General features: G+C 43.6%; 1 pseudogene across 1 annotated transcript; it reads right to left on the bottom strand.

Moving 5' to 3' along the window:
• Positions 1 to 1,035: 1,035 nt before the first annotated feature.
• Positions 1,036 to 22,160, bottom strand: LOC118373895 (SEC14-like protein 1; annotated as a pseudogene). The gene is made up of 17 exons (XR_004823504.2): positions 21,987 to 22,160; positions 21,019 to 21,109; positions 11,552 to 11,701; positions 11,205 to 11,336; positions 8,539 to 8,667; positions 7,946 to 8,153; positions 7,639 to 7,748; positions 7,286 to 7,475; positions 5,125 to 5,217; positions 4,934 to 5,004; positions 4,676 to 4,847; positions 4,382 to 4,516; positions 4,043 to 4,177; positions 3,587 to 3,841; positions 1,920 to 2,098; positions 1,556 to 1,657; positions 1,036 to 1,444 (listed from the first exon to the last, which is right to left on the bottom strand). The product of XR_004823504.2 is annotated as an SEC14-like protein 1 (transcript).
• Positions 22,161 to 22,819: the final 659 nt, after the last annotated feature.

Below are 22,819 nucleotides of genomic sequence, written 5' to 3'. Positions count from 1 at the left end.
ACTGTCAAGCAGGCCGCCTCTCAACCAAGCACTGTCAAGCAGGCCGCCTCTCAACCAAGCACTGTCAAGCAGGCCGCCTCTCAACCAAGCACTGTCAAGCAGGCCGCCTCTCAACCAAGCACTGTCAAGCAGGCCGCCTCTCAACCAAGCACTGTCAAGCAGGCCGCCTCTCAACCAAGCACTGTCAAGCAGGCCGCCTCTCAACCAAGCACTGTCAAGCAGGCCGCCTCTCAACCAAGCACTGTCAAGCAGGCCGCCTCTCAACCAAGCACTGTCAAGCAGGCCGCCTCTCAACCAAGCACTGTCAAGCAGGCCGCCTCTCAACCAAGCACTGTCAAGCAGGCCGCCTCTCAACCAAGCACTGTCAAGCAGGCCGCCTCTCAACCAAGCACTGTCAAGCAGGCCACCTCTCAACCAAGCACTGTCAAGCAGGCCGCCTCTCAACCAAGCACTGCGGCCGCCAGCCATTTGATTGTGTACGTATCAGCAGCTACTGTATAACACAATACAGTCAAGGGCAACGGAACAACAAAAGGAAAAATAAATTAGTCGGCTTTAGCTAGAGGCATCTGATGAGTTTATGGAAATTAAAAGTTTTATGTAAATCACAGCAGACTGCAAGGCCTCGCGCACAACCACAAGGTGGGCGAAGGAACGCAATACTGCATTTAAATGAGCAGGGAATAATAAACATGTAACAACCCAGTAGCCTGTACCACCTCGTTGACACAAGGTCAAATAGTGGTTTAGACAACACATGGCGGAGGTTTAGGAACCTCTCACAGTAAAATCGCTGATCGGTCATATCAGTTATAACTTATGTCTTTCTCTATTTCAGCAACACAACTTTAAAAGGTTGAGTACAAAGGAAGGAGTGACAGAGTGGCTGGTAAGACAATCACTGGCTGGAGAAGGGCTAATGTAGTATGGCTGTGTGTAGCACCGTTCCTCATGAACACACTGACATCCTATGGTGAATAAGGGTAACTTCAACAGTACCATCCGAAACAGTAGTCATCATTGTTATTACATAAATGCTGAAAATAGGAAGTGCTTTATTGTTCAGTTTCAATAAAATGGGAAACATTTCTGTCACTTCCCTTAAAATAAGAAAGAATAATGGTATTGAAAGAAAGAAGAGGATGATGATGGTTTGCAAGACATCTCCATATGCATTTATTCATTCAGCAGATGCTCATATAGCAGATGTTATACTTCCAGAGCAATCTTAATGTCACTAATTATAGATACAGATTAAAAAATGTACATGTATATTTTAATAATATATTCCAGTTCTTTAAATGCAAGTACTAGGAACTCCAGTGTTCCACCACATGGCATTAAGGATAGGCGATCCTTGTTCCATACAGTTCATAACACTTCTCTCATCCCCCTGGGTAAGGTTAAGTCCTCATTGGCAGGTGTTGGTACAGCACTGGATTTTCTTTAAGGCAACAGGGCAGAAGTCAACAGTATCAGAAGTCAGTTAGATCCCAAATGGGATCTCCATGTAGCAAAACTCAAACTCCTTCACCTCCTATTGGCTGGATGCTACCTTGATACGGTGGAGCTGGACTGTGATTGGCTAGAGGTGGTGGTGGTGGCACTCAGCTGGGAGAAGCCACTGTGACTGGATTCCAGACTGGTCATAGAGCCCCTGGACAGACAGACAGACAGACAAACACACAGACAATAGATTAAATATCCATCAAACACCTTTTTCGTAGAGCACTGTTTCCCTAAGAATCTTTATAAACACTCTTATAAATTATCACAACTACATTTTCCCCACACAACTACACACGGCCTAAAAAACAAGCTGGCCTAAAACATTTACTCACTGACATGCAGCAGCCCTACACACTAAGCATCACCATAACAATACACTGCGTTATACAGTATAGTGAATGGTGACTGACCTGAAGTCTTCGGAGCCCAGCACCTCGGTGTAGAACATGACCTTACACTTGTGGGAGGAGACCTGCAGGGAGGCCAGCACGTCATCCACCCGGGGCAGGCTGGAGGTAGAGCAGGCCGGGGAGCAGTGGAACCGCCATTGGAGGATGTAGAACCCGGGCCACCGCGTCACATGGGAGCCCTGGGGAGAGGAGGAGGGGACAGGTGAGGTCAAAGGTCAGAGCCAGGCTATAACTAATAGCAAATTCAATATCTAAATGACAGACTTTATGTAATAGAAACCCATTAGAATTCCTTCACATGTAGGCAAATACTTTTGAAGGCGTTGGTCCACTGCCGAATGACACCACATAGAAGTGACTGCAATGATTATTGAGCTACGCAAGGAGGAAGAAGGATAGCCTACAAATTGAAAGTCAGCTCCTTGCATGTCTCCCTCTGTCCCTCTGGCTACTGGACCAGGCATTAGATTAGAAGAGGGAAGCTAAATGACTTAATCTAAATTCTCCTCCTTGGTGGACTTGCATGACATCTCTGTAAATGGTATATTAGAGAGATTCATCTAGCAAAATGTAATAAAACACTTGAATATTTATCCTCTGTATTCACACAGCTTTGTCTGTTAGACTCACTGGCACGGAAACTTAGCGGGACGGTACCAGTTGATAAAATGTTACAAGTTTGCTAGTGAGAGTGTGAACTGAAGACAGACAGCCGGAGTAGACAGGTGATGGGATTGAAAGACAACCTGAACCAACTTCCATGCATTGCAATGTTTGGTTTTTTTGTCGGCTTTTAGGTATATGTCCAAAAGCCAGCAATTGCCAGCGAACAGAAACACTGGTCAGAGACACTGCCAAGGGATGGAGACCAGTTATGAGCACTGCACAGAACTCCTATTGACATCAGTGGATGTTTCAGTTACACTCACGTCTTAGGATTCAGATCTGAGGTTGGTGGTGAGTTTCCTCAGTGGTATATTGTAATTACTTCACCACCATGGCCTATTTATTGCCTACACTGTATATAGACTTTTTCTACTGTATTATTGACTGTTTTTTTTTGCTCCATGTGTAACTCTGTGTTGTTCTGTGTGTCGAACTGCTATGCTTTATCTTGGCCAGGTCGGAGTTGTAAATGAGAACTTGTTCTCAACTAGCCTACCTGGTTAAATAAAGGTAAAATAATTTTATAAAAAATAAAAAAATTAAATAGCGGTTATCATGTTCGCCTCAGACACGAAAGGTCCCCGGTTCGAAACTGAGCGAAAACATATGTTTGGGGAGCTCCCAATTGGCACAGCGGTCTAAGGCACTGCACCTGTAGTGATGCTAGAGGCGTCACTACAGACCCTGGTTCATTTCCAGGCTGTATCACAACCGGCCTTGATTGGAAGTCCCATAGGGGAATACAATTGGCCCAGCGTCGTCCGGGTTTGGCCGTCATTGTAAAATAAGAATGAGTTTTTAACTGACTTGCATGGTTAAATAAAAGGTTAAAAAAAATTATACAAATAAAAAGTTGTTATCACGAACACATATATTCGGAAGCGTTCAGAAACACAACCAATTGAACAGACCCACTTACACAAATCCAAATGAGGTACTATCAATCATCAGACCCACCTGTACCAGCTGTGGATGTGACGGTGGCTGTTTCAGTCTCTTACCTGAACACTCTCTCCCTCCTTGCAGGTGAGTGCTGTCTCCACCATACTGTAGTCTTGCCCCAGAATCCAGGATCTGTCAATCAGCTGCATGTTGTTGGTGGCTGGCGATACGATGCTGCCGTGGGCCCCCTGGACGTCCCTCTTGGGGGGCTGGGGCGCCCTCCGGGAGTGGTAGATGTTGAAGATGACGTCCCCTTTACACACGTCAAAGTCCCAGGTGATCACAGAAGAGGACTCGGAGATTTCGATCAGCAGCTGGAAAAGGATCGGTAGTGAGTGAACACAGTAGGACAAAACTACAGACAAATGATCGTTAAAAATCACAGTAATGGCTTTTTATAGCTTTTTGCTGTAACGTATTTCTCCACTAGAGGGAGCAACCTAACCCACTGTTTAAGCGCAGTCAACTGAGAAGCTGGAAAACACATACTGTAGTTACTGTTTAGATCAGGTTACCTCATGTGGGGCCCCTTTGAAGACACTGGCAGTCTTGTAGATGGTATCTGTCCACAGCCGCAGCTCCTCACTTTCCAGCACCTCTGCTGTCCTGTACAGAGATTTGGGGACCATACCTCCTTCAGGGATCTCACACTGGAGATGACATGACAGAGGACACAAGAGACACAATCAGCCCCCAGTTCTATCAGCACACACAGCAAGGAAAATGTCTAATAAGATGACCCAATGTTAACTATATTATGTACTAGCAGCATTAGCCAATATTAATTCATATGCATGTAGAAGGGTACTGTCTACAACAGCCAGTTGAGACTCTGTTTTGACAGACAGACTCACCAGGCAGTCTCCTCCCAGGAAGTCAGGGATGACCTCTCTATCGATGTAGTCCACCAGACCTCCAGGCCCCTGGTAGTCATTCGCAGCATACACCAGGAACTTCTTCCTGGTGTTCTCGTCAATGAATGGACTGACCTGAGAACAGTGTACAGACACTCAGGGTCAAAGGTCGTCTCATATGTTTGCTCTGCACATGCAATTGAATACAACTGAACGTGATCAAGTTGGAGAGAGAGAGCGAAAGCACTGTACAATGTAATGTACACTACAATGTGTGATGTTAAAGGCTCTTACCAGGGTCCAGAGCACAGGGAAGACCCGTGGAGCCCTCAGTATGAGCAGACATCCCAGGGTCTCTGGGTAGTTGGCCTCCACCACCTCTATGATCCTCAGCAGGGCTTTAACCCCCGGACGCCACAGGTGACGCATGTTTAACCCCTCCAGGTCCACCAGGCACGTCCAGCAGCTGACAGATAGACACAGGAGGGTTATAGGACATACTGTATTCAGGGATGAGAGACATAAGAGGAGTGAGTGTGAAATGGTAGCTACCTGATGGGTCGGCCAAAGACTCTGGTGTTCTCTTCACAACGCCTCAGCCCTTCCTCGTTGATTGAGAGGACCTGAGGGAGAGTGAAGAGGTGAGAGGTTAGGCGAAGAGAGAGCATTTGCAAATAGTATGTGTTTATGTATTTATGTGTGTGCTTATACCCAGCATCTGGATGTGTGTGTGTCATACTCACTTGTCTCAGAAGGGACTCCTCGCCCAAGGCGCGTACTAAATAAACCCTTGGTATCCATTTGACCGAGTCGCAGAATATACAGAGGGCATCCATCTATAGACAGACGAGGACACAAACACGTGACCTCACTGTTAAAGCTACAAGAGGATCAGTAATGATCATGACATTAAACAGATGCTGAGAGTATTCAGGTAAATCAATAGAGAAACCGAGTCAGATTGTGTTGACCATAATCACATCAACAGTATATACATTTACAACTCACATTAAAGTCATTCATGTAAATATAGGCGTTTTACTACCAGCTGTATTTGCTTTTAGGTGGGGGTTATTGTTATTATGGTTAATATGGGCCATTTCCTGGTCTGAGGTCCTAGATGTCCGATTGGCTATCAGCTAAGTGGAGATAATAGGTCATTTCCTCTGCCCAGATCTTACAATGCCTGGACAGGTATTTTATGTCTCTGCTAACCACATCATATGCTATAGCAATCTGTCAGTTGCTGATGTTACGCCCCTGAAAACAGGGGAGAAATAATCACGAGAGTGATACGGTGTTGTATTCTCAATTCAACTTTTAGTTCAATCTTTACAAAAGTAACACATTACAAAACAACAGAAAAACCATTATACAAATAACACAGCAAAATATCTTATTAACAACGAACATGTTCAATCACAATCAACATAAAATGGCAGCTACTCTCAGTACGATGCTATTCTTCACTTCAACCAAGCAGGGCTCATATTACTCTCTTCAAACTTAACTCTAATTTCCTCAAGATGTTACTAAGACACACCTTAAACGGCTCATAGATTAAGAGCATTTCAGAGATCACAGATTAACACTTTTAGGCACCACAAAATAAAGTAATCAATATAATGTTGACACATTACTTTCACAATTCGTACCCTTTGTACGCTTGACGGATTTGAACTTTAACACAATTATATGAATGTTATCAATCTCTATCAACTAATACTGAATGCATCTTTTTAACCTTAGATGTTTTAAGATCCTCACATACTATGAACTTACGAATACTTTTTAATGTATAACAGGCTATGAATATTTCCTTTAGCCTGTCACACTGACACAGCAGGACTCATGCCCACAGACTGGGAGATTTCCCTTGACACATAGTAGGCAGGTTTCCATTGACCCAGGTTTATACAAATATAAAAACCTTGTGGCAGTGTAATGGAAACGGCAGCTGTAGGAGAAGCGTTCTAAAGATCAACAACATTGTATCATCTGGGGCGGATTTTTATTTTGTCCAACATTCTTTGTGACAAATGATAGAAACGGTGCTTTCGAACAAATAATGATTGCCCAATCATTTTGACGGTACGCGGGTCACGAGACGTCATCGTGTAACTATAAAGCTCCACTCCACATTTCACTCTAAATGCCTACTGCTTGCTAAATCAAAATGTTCAACTATATAAATCATGTTTCTTTGCAGGACAAGAATGCCTGAATTGCTTTGCCTTGCTTTTCTGGTTGTTTCACCATCCAACTACTTCTGAGCTAGAGGAAGTTTCACCATGACACAGTCTGACATACATCGGCACATGAGAAATATTTGTAATTTCTTGCATTCTATCCATGCTGACTTTTGCAAGCTACCTGAGACATGAAACGGATCGGTGGGAGTGGGCATACAGGCTTATTATTAATGCACAATTTGCAAAAATGGATAATGAAAACAATTCAATCACTTAAATTTGTGTTCAACACTAGGTTTTTGCTAAATATCATATTTTTAATTTTCTAGGTGTGACGTCATTACATCCAGCTGTTTTTATCGACACAAAACAGTTCAACAGAAATGCATCATAGCAGGCAATTGTTGCAACTATTTTTTATGTAAAATGCCAAAAAAATAAACTACAAATAATCACTGGACAAGTTCATGGAAACATAGCTAGTGATGTCACTTCCAGAGAAGCAACCAGACATTACAGTTAGTCATTACCAATACATATAAGAGCTGGGATACATTCACTAGAAACCAAGCGGAAGAAAAGACTGTGAAACTGGTGGTGCAGTACTTCCTGAATTTGTGCAATAAGAACACTACTTTCACATTTCTTCTGTCTGTGCCCGTTGAACACAACCCTGCCGTTAAAACCCTATCCTGCTCCGAGAGGAACCTACCTTTGTCGTGGTGGTGCCAGCCCCCGGTGTAGTAGTCGTGTAGCAGCTGGGGTCTCTCCCAGGAGTCCAGCAGGAAGTCCACCTGGTGCTGCTTCCTCCAGGAGAGCGACTGACACAGGATCTCCCGGGCCTTCTCCAGGTTAAAGTCCCGGGCCCGCAGGAAACGCAGCACGTGCTGGTCCTTAGGGATCTAAGGGAGGGAGAGGAGATTGTGTTTATTCAGATGTTGTGGTGTGTGTGAGTCAGATGTGAGTGTTACTTACATCTATGTTCTTTGGATTCAAGTTTTGCTCTTGTTTGCAGCTATTTGAGTCAGAGTTTGAGTGTTAGGTGTGTTCATACACGTGTCCAACCTTGCCCTTGTGGGTCTCCTGCAGCCACTGGCGTAGTCTTATAAGACAGCTCTCCTGCAGCGGCGTCAGGTCTCCTAGGTAACGCCTGATGTAGTCTGCATCCAACTTGTCTGCAATCGAAACACAGACCGTCAATTCACACACATACCCAAATGCATAACCACAGTCTACCAGCCCAATGCAGCCTAAGGCAAGGCCAGAATGTTTGCTTTCAGAGCCAGTGGAATGGGATTGGAACTTCAGCCATGACAGATCCTTCAGATTGTGTGTGTTTATTATTGTGTTGATTCTGACTCGGAACACTGACCATCTGGGGAGCCAGCCGGTAGATCTGTGGGGCTGGCAGTGGGGGTCTCTTTGGCAATGGGCACAGGGATGGCATTGGAAGGGGCACGGGTGAGTGGCAGCTGGAGCCTGGCAGTGGGTGGGGGGGCCTGAGGGGGGCTCCAGCGGGGGACGTGGGTCACCCCCTCATCCTCCAACTCCTTCAGGTAATACTCTATGATCTCTTTGCCCTGGAGGACAGAACACATGACTGCATCAGGACAGTACAGGTAGCTAGTGTAATGAGCAAACACTGTGAGCAAATACTGCAGGTTTGTTTAGACACGCGCCTGGCCGCATACGAGCACAGCCCATTGCATGACAAAGCTGAGCAGGATATATGGCCCAACAGGCAAATGTGAGAAGATCCTGGTTAACACACTCAGTTTACACAAATCTGCCAGACTGGATCACAGAAGGCCTGGAAATAAACTGCGCAAGCATGCTCATGTAACACTGGGTCTGTATGGGGGAGCAGCATGCTGGATGATGATGGTATATCCTATAGCCTCATCCATCCCCCACACTGACATGTATACTGTACTCACAAGCTCACAGACTGACACATGAACACACCTTTTTAATACTGTTGGCATATTGCTTCATGGCTAGCTTCTCAGCTGCGTTCTCAAAGCCAAAGAAGGACTTGATGTCCAGACTGGCTGTCTGCTCGAAACACGTCCACTCCTCATTCTCTGGGTGAACCTGTGGAGGAAGCACAACTCATCACAAAACAGACGCCAAATGGATGAACCCTTTACACTGGTGGGAATTGGCCTATATGGACAGGGCTAAATTGAAATGTTTCTTACAGAAGCATAAGCATAAGCATGGTAGCAATTGAAAGGGAACAGTTTGGAGATTATGGCGAAATTGTTAGGCCACAACCATTACACTGTTGATTTTACATTTACTATATTTTCAGCACATGTGTTGATCAAATCTGTAAATACTCTGGATACATTCAGTAACATGAGATTATTCCTGGAAAATGTGGGTTGGTGCAACATAAGAGGAAAAAGTGACAAGGGTTTGAGTGGGAGGGCTAACTGTCTCCAAGCGACCACACACCTCTCCACAGTGTGCAGTCCCTACGTAACTTCCATATACTTAAGACTCAAATAACAGTCCTCAACTATGAGGTGCTTTATTTTGGCTCTCTTGTAGTTGTTATGTAAGGAACACAACCCTGCATTCCTACCATTACAATGACTGTTGTTGCTTACACAATCCAAAAATGTCAGATTATAAATTGCAATCTCGGTCAGGTGGGCATCGATTGAAAGCTTGTTCTATTGCCACCATGACTAGCTAAGTTATAAAATAGGATTTTACAGTGTTAGGCTTTCACAGGGTAACTCATAGAAAGAGATGGCAATTTTGGTACATAGAAGAGTCACGCATGCATTCACGTACGTGTTCCACTGAGATTTTTCTTCACAATAGAACATTTACATTTACATTTAAGTCATTTAGCAGACGCTCTTATCCAGAGCGACTTACAAATTGGTGCATTCACCTTATGACATCCAGTGGAACAGCCACTTTACAATAGTGCATCTAAATCTTTTAAGGGGGTGAGAAGGATTACTTTATCCTATCCTAGGTATTCCTTAAAGAGGTGGGGTTTCAGGTGTCTCCGGAAGGTGGTGATTGACTCCGCTGTCCTGGCGTCGTGAGGAGTTTGTTCCACCATTGGGGCGAACAGTTTTGACTGGGCTGAGCGGGAACTGTACTTCCTCAGTGGTAGGGAGGCGAGCAGGCCAGAGGTGGATGAACGCAGTGCCCTTGTTTGGGTGTAGGGCCTGATCAGAGCCTGGAGGTACTGAGGTGCCGTTCCCCTCACAGCTCCGTAGGCAAGCACCATGGTCTTGTAGCGGATGCGAGCTTCAACTGGAAGCCAGTGGAGAGAGCGGAGGAGCGGGGTGACGTGAGAGAACTTGGGAAGGTTGAACACCAGACGGGCTGCGGCGTTCTGGATAAACACCGTCTCATTCTGTTCAGAACAACCAGGGTATGATGCCATGTCTCATTCTGTTCAGAACAACCAGGGTATGATGTCATGTCTCATTCTGTTCAGAACAACCAGGGTATGATGCCATGTCTCATTCTGTTCAGAACAACCAGGGTATGATGCCATGTCTCATTCTGTTCAGAACAACCAGGGTATGATGCCATGTCTCATTCTGTTCAGAACAACCAGGGTATGATGCCATGTCTCATTCTGTTCAGAACAACCAGGGTATGATGTCATGTCTCATTCTGTTCAGAACAACCAGGGTATGATGCCATGTCTCATTCTGTTCAGAACAACCAGGGTATGATGTCATGTCTCATTCTGTTCAGAACAACCAGGGTATGATGCCATGTCTCATTCTGTTTCAGAACAACCAGGGTATGATGCCATGTCTCATTCTGTTTAGAACAACCAGGGTATGATGCCATGTCTCATTCTGTTTAGAACAACCAGGGTATGATGCCATGTCTCATTCTGTTTAGAACAACCAGGGTATGATGCCATGTCTCATTCTGTTCAGAACAACCAGGGTATGATGCCATGTCATCTGGTAACTGTACATCAAACATGGTGATCATAAACACTGACACTGTAAATGACATGAGTTTTATGATGAAACGTGATGTGCACATTTGGACTCACGGGTGTTTTGCTTGTACGACATCAAAGCGGTATTTATTACCATCTTCAACGTCTCATCCTTAAAAATACATAGAGTCTTCTTAATTTACAGCATTTTCCTCACTCAGACAGCAAAAAATTTGCACAAGTTGTCCAATTAAGCAGGAGGGATGGGGGCAACTTCCTGTCGCGTGCTGTGCTCAAGTTCAAAACCCATACTGAGCTGTGAAGTTCAGAGCCTGAGCTCCGACAACATTAATAGGCGCTTATCAGTCCTCAAATCTGACGTTTTCAACCCATATATGGTTACGAGTATAAAGGGCTACAAACACTGTTGCAGTGATAGAGAGAGTATGTCTGTGTTTACACAGGCAGCTCAATTCTAATATATTATAATCACTAATAGCCTTCACACATTTAAGAAAGAGTGTCAAACACACACAACTACTATATGTTGCTAGTCTTTTGACCAATCAGATCAGCTCTGAAAAATATCTCATGTGCAAAGATCTGATGTGATTGGTCAAAAGAGCAATGAGTGTAAAAAATGCCTGTGTAAAACGCAGCCCATGTAACCGATGATTATTATAGTTGTGGGGCACACCGTGTAGTTGCAGATCTCATGGACGATGACTCTGTTGGAGAAGGTCTCGTTGACGACCTCTATGTGCAGCGCCCTCTCCCTGCGGTCCAGAGTGTTCTTATGGATGAAGTACAGGTAGTCCACACCAGCCATCTAGACACACACAGTAGACCACGGTCAATCAACCCTGGACAACAGTACCACAACAACATCAACACAACGTCCCTACCAGGATATTCAGGTCTGAGGGGAAATAATCACTAATAGCATTCACATTAGAAAATAAGAGAATCAGACACTATTATACATTGCTAGCTTGAGTAGCTTCACTGCTCAAGGGAAAAGTTAAAGCTGAAAAGGTAAGATACCCTTTTGAACAGCCGAGGGGCGTCTGCCTCCACCTTACAGCGCCTCTCAATGAACACAGTGGCTCCGTCATCACTGTGCTCCTCCTTCACCACCTCACTGTCCACAAAGATGGGGATCAGGGGGCAGTTTGGAAACCTCCGCACATAGGCCTAATGGGAGAGAGGGAAGGAGGAAGAAAATATACAATATTACTCACATGATGAAAACAAAACAGGAATCCATGACATACAGTGAAAGTATTTTCTGGGTTATAATGTGTATAATAATAAAAAATGTGTATAATGTCCACCCTAAGGCCACCGTTACTGTTTTTGTTTCCATGGCGAAGCAGAGGTGGGGGGAGTTGCGCATCGAGGTAAAACAAATTGCATTACATGCTGCTGTTCTATCACGCCTGCAATGATGTCCGACAGAAAAACATCTTCGTTGTTTGCAGAAACATCTTCGTTGTTGTAATATTGCAAACGGACGTGGCAGTTTCAACATTAAGGATTCTAGCTTTAAGTGCTGGTAATCAAACAGCAGTCGTCTGGCTCTTTAAAGTGTGCTCTCTCTTTGATTTCATGGCTTATATGACGACCAGGCCAAGACAGACCTACCGGGCTTCCTCTGTCAAGATTGGCCCCCGGACTGAGTGATATCTTTATAAATCTGCTGAGGCCCCTGGAGGACTCCCTCTGGACAAAGGTCACCAGATAAGTTAGTAGTTCATGTGACAATCACAGAGTCCAACCAGAGTCAATGTCAAGAGCTGACAAAGTTGTCACACACGCACACGCACACACCAGGCCTGACCAATACAAAGAGCACCCATGTTGATTACACATGATGGTTCTCAACTGAACCCGTAACTCAATGAGTCCCACTGTAACTCTGGCACGTTTTGGACTTCTACCCCTTTTAAACATGTGTTTCAGCTAGACTACTAGGTTGTACCATTGGATTTGTCCATTTCTTCTCTGTGGTAATAACCACGGGGGGGGCTGGGTCTTTTATACAAAAATGGCTGTAGAGTCTGAATGGTTTGAGCTACAAACTACAAAAAGCTATATATGAAAAGCTGAGTCTGTTTTGCCCTATGACGCTCACAAGCTGCACATGAGTCGTTAGAAGGTAAAGGGTTCTTCTACATCCCAGTACATTTATTTCATGTAACCTTTACTTAAGGCAAGTCAGTTAAGAACAAACGCTTATTTACAATGACGGCCTACACCGACCAAACACTAACGATGCTGGGCCGGATGTGATACAGCCTAGAATCGAACCAGGGTCTGTAGTTACGGCTCCAGCACTGAGATGTAGTGCCTTAGACCGCTGCGCCACCCGGCCGCACAGTGTCTACATAGTGTCTATAAAACTGAAATAAGCTCACATTGTTGTTGTCCAACTCCAGACTCCACACAGTTGTCAGTGACTTGTTTGATAATCATTTCAGTGTGCAAACAATTTCTGTACGTACAGCATTCGTATAAATTCATTTGATCAGGTTTTTGATTTGGCGGACCTTATTGTCCCCAACAAGGAAATTTGGGAGGGGACTTTGGATCGGTCTCTGTCCAGCCGTCTATCCGTACGTTAGTCACACGCGATCTCGACAGCACTGGCCAGATGTTGATGAAACTTGGGTGAATGATGCGGCATTTACAATGCATCTTTCGTGGGGGACAACATGTTTACTGTTGTTTTGTTATTGACATTTGTCAATAAAACTCATGAATGCAACGGTTTATTAAAAATGGTTTAGTGTTCTACTTGTATCCCTGGTTGTCCTGAAAAGAAAATGGTAAAACACTTGACTGTGAGGTTAAATATAAGGGCTGGACATGCAGATCAATGAAAGTCATAAACAAAAAGCTGATTTTTGCTGGAATCTGATAGGGTGAAACCCCAAATTAGCACAATGGTGCAGAGTACACAGAGGTCAATCTGCTGACACACACATAAAACACCCACCCTTTTCAGAGTCACTATCTAGGTTTCCATCCAATTGGCGACAGATTTTCATGCAATTATTAGAATAGAACATTTCCCACCAAACTGACTTGTTGTGGATAAAAATCCATTTGTGATCACGTAGTGCACAAAACATGTATTTTTTTGGCTTAAGTTTTAATGTACCAAATAAAAATTGAAAGTTCAATGTGTTTCTGTGGCATTTTCAACTCTACTAATAATTCTGTCACAAAAACTGTTGTATTAAATAGAAATTGTGTCTACTCTGGTCTTGGCACATGTACTCTAGCCAACAACTCACAGATAGTGAGGGTAGGGTAGTGTACATGATGAGTTTACTATGGATAAGACCGAGAATATTTATATTTGTCAAATGGCAGTCAAGCACTGATCATGTCACCAGAATAAAACCATCTATATTTCATCAATATTTATTGGAAAGGAGCATCAATCTCATCACAGTGCACTTTCACCACCCTGTGAAGTTCATCGTAACTTAATTATTTTGTAGCCTAATAAACTGCATGGTTTCCCAAGTAGTAGTGGGAGGACCACATACCATACCATAACGTGACTTCAATATGATGGTTATTTTATAAATATTTACGCATAAAGGAATTTCCTACGTCATTTCTCGCATAATTCATTTTACAGATACAAAAAGATCCCAACGAACAAATGATCTGAAGGCATTTATAAAATTGGACCGGTACTTCCGGTTTCCATCACAACGTGGTTAATGACAGTGCAACAGTGCAAGTCTTTATGGATCAAACAAAGCTGGTGTGCAGACTGATCGATAGAATGACGAGGCACGAAGACATCATCCGTGAATATTGATTGAATAACATGACAGAAGGATATACAGTTGATTACAGTTACACAACCAAGACATGTAACTATCTTCCAATGCTTGGGAAAATAAGATACGGAGTCCATTTCCTTCTTCCCCATTACCAAGCCAAAACACTAAAGTAGTATATAGGCTTCAGTGCATAAACCAAGAAGCTTACAGTTAGATAGTTGGGTGCATTGTCCATTGTCTCTAACAGTGCCTGCATTCAGAAAACCAAACTGCCTCAGACGTTCTGAGCCTACATGCATATTCTAAATATTTAGGCCTATATTCAGGATAGATAAAACATATCTATTATTTTGTCTGGATTGTCTGGATTTTGTGTTATTAGCCAATGATACTGGTTTCCTGTTAAGGCTAGGGCTGATTTCAAGGTTTTACTGGTAACCTACAATGCAATACATGGACTTGCTCCTACCCATTTGGTCCTGTTGTACATACCTAGACGTACGCTACATTCACAAGACACAGGCCTCCTTATTGTTCATAGAGGTTCTAAGCAAACAGCTGGAGGCAGGGCTTTCTCCTATAGAGATCCATTTTTATGGAATGGTCTACCGATCCATGTGAGAGACGCAGACTCGGTCTCAACCTTTAAGTCTTTACTGAACACTCATCTCTTCAGTCGGTCCTATGATTGAGTGTAGTCTGGCCCAGGGGTGAGAAGGTGAAGGGCAAGGCACTGGAGTGACAAACCACCCTAGCTGTCTCTGCCTGGCTGGCTCCCCTATCTCCAATGGGATTCTCTGCTTCTATTGTGGGGGCTTAGTCACTGGCTTGCTCGTCTCTATCTCCCATGCCATCCCTAGATGGGGTGCATTGTGCTAGGCTTTTTTCCACTCCACCCTACTTGAATGGGTTGAGTTACTAACGTGATCTTCCTGTCCGGTTTTGCGCCCCCTCAGGCTCGGGCAGTGGGGGAGACCTTTGTGGGCTATACTCTGCCTTGTCTCAGGGTAGTAAGTTAGTGGTCTGTTGATATACCTTTGGTGGTGTGGGGGTTGTGCTTTGACAAAGTGGGTGGGGTTATATCCTGCTTGGTTGGACCTGTCCGGGGGTAACTTTGAACGGGGCCAGTCTCCCCCCCTCCCTGTCTCAATCTCCAGTTTCTATGCTGCAATAGTCTTTATGCCTGGAAGCTAGGGGCAGTCTGTCCTATCTGGTGTACTGTGTGATCTTAGGTATGATCCCTCTAAAGCCCCCCTCCCCAAAATCAGCCAAAACAAGTCATGGTATCAACAACAAGCTGAAATGATCCATTTACGATTCCCCACATGGCAGCTTGTCATTCTTGTTAACAAATCTGTCCATCCAGAATCACAACAACACGCTGACTTCTGCCCCATGGAAGCGCGCACATTGTTTTCATGACGTTGTCAGCTAACCCATCTATGGAACCCTGACCTGTTCACCAGACGTTGCTACCTTGTCGTGCTGCTGATCCAGTTTCTGCTGCTCTGCCTGCGGCTATGGATCCCTGATCTTTTCACTGGTCATGCCTTGAACCGGACCTGCTGTTTCCATCCTCTCTCTCCAGCACCGGCCACCCCTCAGAGCCTGGTTCCTGTCTAGGTTTCTTCCTAGGTTCCAGCCTTTCCTGGAAGTTTTTCCTAGCCACCGTGCCACATCTGCATTGCTTGATATTTGGGTTTTTATTCTTATTCATTCCTTTACACTTGTGTGCAAAAGGTAGTTATTGTGAAATTGTTAGATTACTTGTAAGATATTATTGCATGGTCGTAACTAGAAGCACAAGCATTTCGACTGGCATTAACATCTGCTAACCATGTGAAGGTGACCAATAAAATTTGATTTGAATATGGAAAACAAATCTGTTTACATAAACATTTCCGAGAACGGAGGAATGTTGTCGTCAGTGATAAGCGGTAAACCAACATGCCAGGTTTGGTGTGATGATGGTGTCAGGACAGGAGTGATACTGTAATGGCTGTCAGTGGGCCAAACCAAGGATCAGTCAGTGGGATGGTCAGTCAGAGGACAGAGGAAGCCTCTAGTCTGGCTAGGCCCTCTATCTAGTGTAAACTGCTATCATTAGAACAGGCTTTTTACAGACAGGTAGCCCCACAACCTTTAAATCAACTGACAATCTTTGAACTGCCTTTGAATCACGCTGACAGTGTGTGAATGGAAGTATAACAAAAAACATTCACAGACATTTAACAGAGGTTGCCGAGACTAGAACTCCTGGGGGTCAAAGGTTGGGTTTTTTGGTATTTGGTGAAGCAGAGCCACGGCTGCAGTTAGAGAAAGAACAGAGCACCCGACTTCCACTGTAATCAGGTTGCGTAACACAGGACACTTACAAAATAAACCATTTCAGTGTTTTTAACGAGTAATGACCTTTTCCAGCGCTGACCTTCTTATACAATTTAACTTGCTTCTGGCTTAATAGATAACCCCAAAGAACAGGAAGTGGCACAGCGTCTCAAACAGAGCAGAAACAAGGTAAACAGATGCCGAGCCAAGACAGAGCCAAGAGCTTAAATTCAAGAGTTTAGAAAATAAAAGTGGATATAAATCATAAGATATACTGATTGCATTTTAATGGACTTTGGGCCAAACTATTCACCGTAAAACACCGAGGCTGTGCACTGAACAGATGTGGGGGTTGATATGATATAAACAACCCTTCGTACGGCGTGTTCTGTCTGAGGGAAACTGTACTAAGCCACAACTTCCCCCGGATGGAGCAGTCCTATCAGCCCTAACAGGGCAGACCAGCTGTGGCAGTAGGCCAGGCAGCAGACGGGACCAAGCACAGCGAGGGGAGGCCTAATGACACCCAGGGCCTCGTTCAGAGAGCAGCCAGTCAACCACAGCTAAGCAGGAAGTCACAGTGGGAGCAGCAGACACAGACAGTACTGTACTACTAGGCCCAGGGGAGAGACGAGAGAAGATAGAAATGAGAGAAGAAATGATAGGGGAGGAGGAGCGGCGACTGGAGTACTGCTTGTTCTGTGTCACAAGTCAGAATGCACCCCATAACAGAATGAGAAGACTAGCACATCCAAAATAGATAACCTTCCCAGGCAGCCACACCAAAGCATGTTCTTAAACATAAAACCCATACAGCATGATGGGGCCTCTGACAGATGATCCTGAGACAGACAGCTGGTGGCGTGGTAAGAGAGGCAGACTTTGGGAGGCTCATAGAACTGCATAGAGCCATGGCTACATGGAACTCTATTCTACATCAGGTAACTGGAGGTAACTGATGCAAGCAGTACAATTAGATACAAAAAAAAACAGATAGAAATACACCTTATAGATCAGCGTGGACTGAAGAGACGCACAGGCACAGACACATGATAAGACACGCACGTACACATGGATTTTGTGTTGTAGATATGTAGTAGTAGAGTAGTGGCTGGAGGGAACACACTTAATGTGTTGTGAAAAGTGTTATGAAATGTCATGTAATATTTTAAATACTATATAACTGCCTTAATGTTGCTGGACCCCAGGAAGAGTAGTGGGGGATACTTAATAAATATCATGGTTAAACATTGTGTTTTGGACCTGAATTCCCCTCCAGTTAGGATCTGACTGTTAGAACACTGTGCCCCAACCCACCCTGTCTGAAGCCCTGCGATCTGATCTCTTCACTGAACTGGGATTAGAAGACTGCTGACTTCCTGCCAAGTCACAAGATACTCATTTGTATTTATTTATATATATATATATACACACACACACACACACACACACACACACACGTTTGGGGTCACTTAGAAATGTCCTTGTTTTTGAAAGAAAAGCACATTTTTCTAAATTAAATAGTACCCGCAAAACACCAGTCTCAACATCAACAGTGAAGAGACGACTCCGGGATGCTGGCCTTCTAGGCAGAGTTCTGTCTGTGTCCTTTTGCCCATCTTAATCCTTTCTTTTTATTGGCCAGTCTGAGATATGGCCTTTTCTTTGCAACTCTGCCTAGAAGGCCAGCATCCCGGAGTCACCTCTTCACTATTGACGTTGAGACTGGTGTTTTGCGGGTACTATTTAATGAAGCTGCCAGTTGAGGACTTGTGAGGCGTCTGTTTCTCGAACTAGACACTCTAATGTACTTGTCCTCTTGCTCAGTTGTGCCCTGGGGACTCCCATTCCTCTTTCTATTCTGGTTAGCGCCAGTTTGCGCTTTTCTGTGAAGGGAGAAGTACACAGCGTTGTACGAGATCTTCAGTTTCTTGGCAATTTCTCACATGGAATAGAGTTTGAGAAGAAAGTTATTTGTTTCTGGACATTTTGAGCCTGTAATCGAACCCACAAATGCTGATGCTTCAGATACTTAACTAGTCTAAAGAAGGCCAGCTGTATTGCTTCTTTAAATCAGAACAACAGTTTTCAGCTGTGCTAACATACTTGCAAAATGGTCTTCTAATGGTCAATTAGCGTTTTAAAATGACAAGCTTGGATTAGCTAACAATGTACACCTATGTAGATATTCCATTAAAAAAAATACAAATAAAATCAGCCGTTTCCAGCTACAATAGTCATTAACAACGTCTACACCGTATTTCTGATCAATTTGATGTTATTTTAAATGGACAAAAAAAAGTGCTCTTTCAAAAACAAGGACATTTCTAAGTGACCCCAAACTTTTGAACGGTAGTGTGTGTATGTATGCATGTAACATTGTGGATTGGTGTATTTCCTATGACTTTTGCAACCATCTGCAGAACTACTACTGTATCAGTACATCTATGCAGTGGTGATCGGTCACTGAAATCAAGAATGATGTATATTACAGCAGGGCAGGGGGAAAAGCTAATATATGGTATTGCATTTAACAGAGAGCATCGCTTTAGTCAAGGTGCCTGCAAAAATACTAAAGGCAAAAACTTACTAATTAAATCAAATTGTATTTGTCACATACACATGGTTAGCAGATGTTAATGCGAGTGTAGCGAAATGCTTGTGCTTCAAGTTCCGACAATGCAGTAATAAACAACGAGTAATCGAACCTAACAATTTCACAACAACTACCTTACACACACAAGTTTAAAGGGATGAAGAATATGTACATAAAGATACATGAATGAGTGATGGTACAGAACGGCATAGGCAAGATGCAGTAGATGGTATAGAGTACAGTATATACATGAATGAGTGATGGTACAGAACGGCATAGGCAAGATGCAGTAGATGGTATAGAGTACAGTATATACATATGAGATGAGTAATGTAGGGTATGTAAACATTATATTAAGTGGCATTGTTTAAAGTGGCTAGTGATATATTTTTACATCAATTTTTACATTATTAAAGTGGCTGGAGTTGAGTCAGTATGTTGGCAGCAGCCACTCAATGTTAGTGGTGGCTGTTTAACAGTCTGATGGCCTTGAGATAGAAGCTGTTTTTCAGTCTCTCGGTCCCTGCTTTGATGCACCTGTACTGACCTCGCCTTCTGGATGATAGCGGGTTGAACAGGCAGTGGCTCGGGTGGTTGTTGTCCTTGATGAGCTTTATGGCCTTCCTGTAACATCGGGTGGTGTAGGTGTCCTGGAGGGCAGGTAGTTTGCCCCCGGTGATGCGTTGTGCAGACCTCACTACCCTCTGGAGAGCCTTACGGTTGTGGGCAGAGCAGTTGCCGTACCGGGGGTGATACAGCCCGACAGGATGCTCTTGATTGTGAATCTAAATGTTTGTGAGTGCTTTTGGTGACAAGCCAAATTTCTTCAGCCTTCTTCACCACGCTGTCAGTGTGGGTGGACCAATTCAGTTTGTCCGCGATGTGTACGCCGAGGAACTTAAAACTTACTACCCTCTCCACTACGGTCCTGTCGATATGGATAGGGGGGTGCTCCCTCTGCGGTTTCCTGAAGTCCACGATCATCTCCTTTGTTTTGTTGAGTGTGAGGTTATTTTCCTGACACCATACTCCGATGGCCCTCACCTCCTCCCTGTAGGCCGTCTCATTGTTGTAGGGTTAGAGGCGTGCATGGCCACGCAGTCATGGGTAAACAGGGAGTACAGGAGAGGGCTCATAACGCACCCTTGTGGGGCCACAGTGTTGAGGATCAGCGGGGTGGAGATGTTGTTACCTACCCTCACCACCTGGTGGTGGCCCGTCAGGAAGTCCAGGACCCAGTTGCACAGGGCGGGGTCGAGACCCAAGGTCTCGAGCTTGATGACATGTTTGGAGGGCACTATGGTGTTAAATGCTGAGCTGTAGTCGATGAACAGCATTCTCACATAGGTATTAGTGTTGTCCAGATGGGTTAGGGCAGTGTGCAGTGTGGTTGCGATTGCGTTAAATCGTACTCTTACGGTTTCATACTCAATAATAAATATGATATTGTGTTATCTGCTGCCACGACTAATTAGGTTGGGTGAACAGAAATACCGCAGACTGTTTCCAAAACAAAAAGGTGGATAAACAATGATCTCACCAACAAAACACTAGAACATTACATAATACAGTGTATAGAGATATATTGTATGAGATGAGGTTTCTATGCAGCCAAACCACACTTTGTTCCTGCAGCACAAAACACTGGCAGTCTGACTGCCTGGGCATCTGGGTCCAATTTGCACATGAGCACTGCAACCTCTCACAAACATCCCTCACTACCCACCTACACATATACGCATAGACAAAGCAGCAGCCTAAACACACAAATGTACATAACTTACCGCCATTATCAGCTCAAAGGGGTGTTTGTAGACCCTTACAGGTGACTGGTATTGTTGCACCATGGCTGTAGCTCAATCTCTGGCGCTCTGCCTTGAAATGTACAATAGACAAACCTGAGTGTTAGAGATCACTTGACACAGCACTAAAGAACTGTAACTAACAAAACATCCTCTGTACATCATACGTTCACATCATCATGAAGCAAAGGTCAGAGGAATGGGATTTGTAAAGACAACAAAGAGAAATGCTGTATCATCAGCTCTAAAACCAACTAGACAGCTGGCTTGATGCAAAACGCTTGATTGTCCTCAATTGCAAAGGCACTATTATTTAGGTCATAAACTGTAGTAGCTGTTGATCGGTTAACATGCTGAGATCAACGGTAATCACAGGATGATGACCATAATGATACAATCAGCTACTGAGTCAGAACAAAATCATCTACCTTGCTGGGATTTGAGAAAAGTGGCATCTATCATCTGGGCTAAGCCTACAAACTCACAGTGGCATTGTGTTATTTTCTTATTTGTAATGACGTTAGTCCATTTTATACAGTGAACAGCTGACACAGATACGGTACAGTAGACTAGCTGTAAATTGGACTTCAAAATAAAGAGTGGCTTTGATGGCATAGATTTCTAGTTATAAAAATAAAACATTTACAAAAGTACATTAGCTACACTAATCACTTTCAGGAAATTCCCTTGTGCACGTTATATCCATTCATTGAGTTTATGAACAATTGTATTATAGATCATAACTATTACAATCCACAACACTAGCTTGCCTGTTTCTCGATACGTAAGCGGCAAGTTATTTATGTCTCTTGACAACTTCATTTTGATGACAGTCAAATCGGCAAAAAAAAATTTTTAGATGGTCGACATTTTCAGAACGAATTCTACTCCGTCAGACATTAGCGAAATGACTAGGCCTTACACGGCGAAAAATGTACCTAAAAACTTACCAGATCGATGACTTTCGGAGATAAGTCAAGTGAAGTGTCAGTATACGAGCTACTTATATTAAATCCATGGTACACTCCAAAAAATACGTAACTAAAGCGACTTTGAGACGGGTTTGATGTTGAATCCAAGGCAAGCCGCCGGCGTAGCTAACGCCGCCTCTTTTGACTACGTCACATACTTGTGTAACATATTGTCTTGGAGCAGTGTATTTTTCAAGTGAGGATAGACATTACTGGGAATAAGCTAAGGTAACATTGTTGAAACCATTGACAGAAAAGTAAAAGGTTGCAACATTGTATATGCTGTCATGAATGAATGAAACCATCCAAGTAGCCTGTCCTAAACCATATATGTGTTTGTATGGAAATATACAATGTTAATCAATATAATTTCAGGTTTTGATGTATTTTGTTTTTAATTAGTTACAGTTACAGTAATAGTAAAAAACATAGTGACTCAAATATGATCAAATGTAACTTGATCAAGGGGAATATACTGTGTGAACTGGTTACATTTTAAGAAAACGGTCTGTAGATGGAGCGAGTGATTCACTGTTAACACTGCATCAAGACAGTATAGCTGTTTCCATTAACTTGTCCAGCGATTTTTTTGTCAACATAAAAAAGTTTGCATAGAAAATACACTGAACAAGAACAGCAACGTGTAAAGTGTTTTCCCGTTTCATGAGTTGATATAAAAGATCCCAGAAATGTTCCATACAAACAAAAATGTTGCTCCAATTTTGTGCATAAATGTGTTTACATCCCTGTTAGTGAGCATGTATCATTTGCCATAATATAATAATTATATTTTTGACAACTTTTACTTTTAC

This window comes from Oncorhynchus keta, chromosome 5 (genome assembly GCF_023373465.1).
Source record: "Oncorhynchus keta strain PuntledgeMale-10-30-2019 chromosome 5, Oket_V2, whole genome shotgun sequence".
NCBI lineage: Eukaryota > Metazoa > Chordata > Actinopteri > Salmoniformes > Salmonidae > Oncorhynchus > Oncorhynchus keta.
The sequence above is the reverse complement of the archived record's forward strand: the minus strand, read 5'-3'. Positions and strand labels throughout refer to the sequence as shown.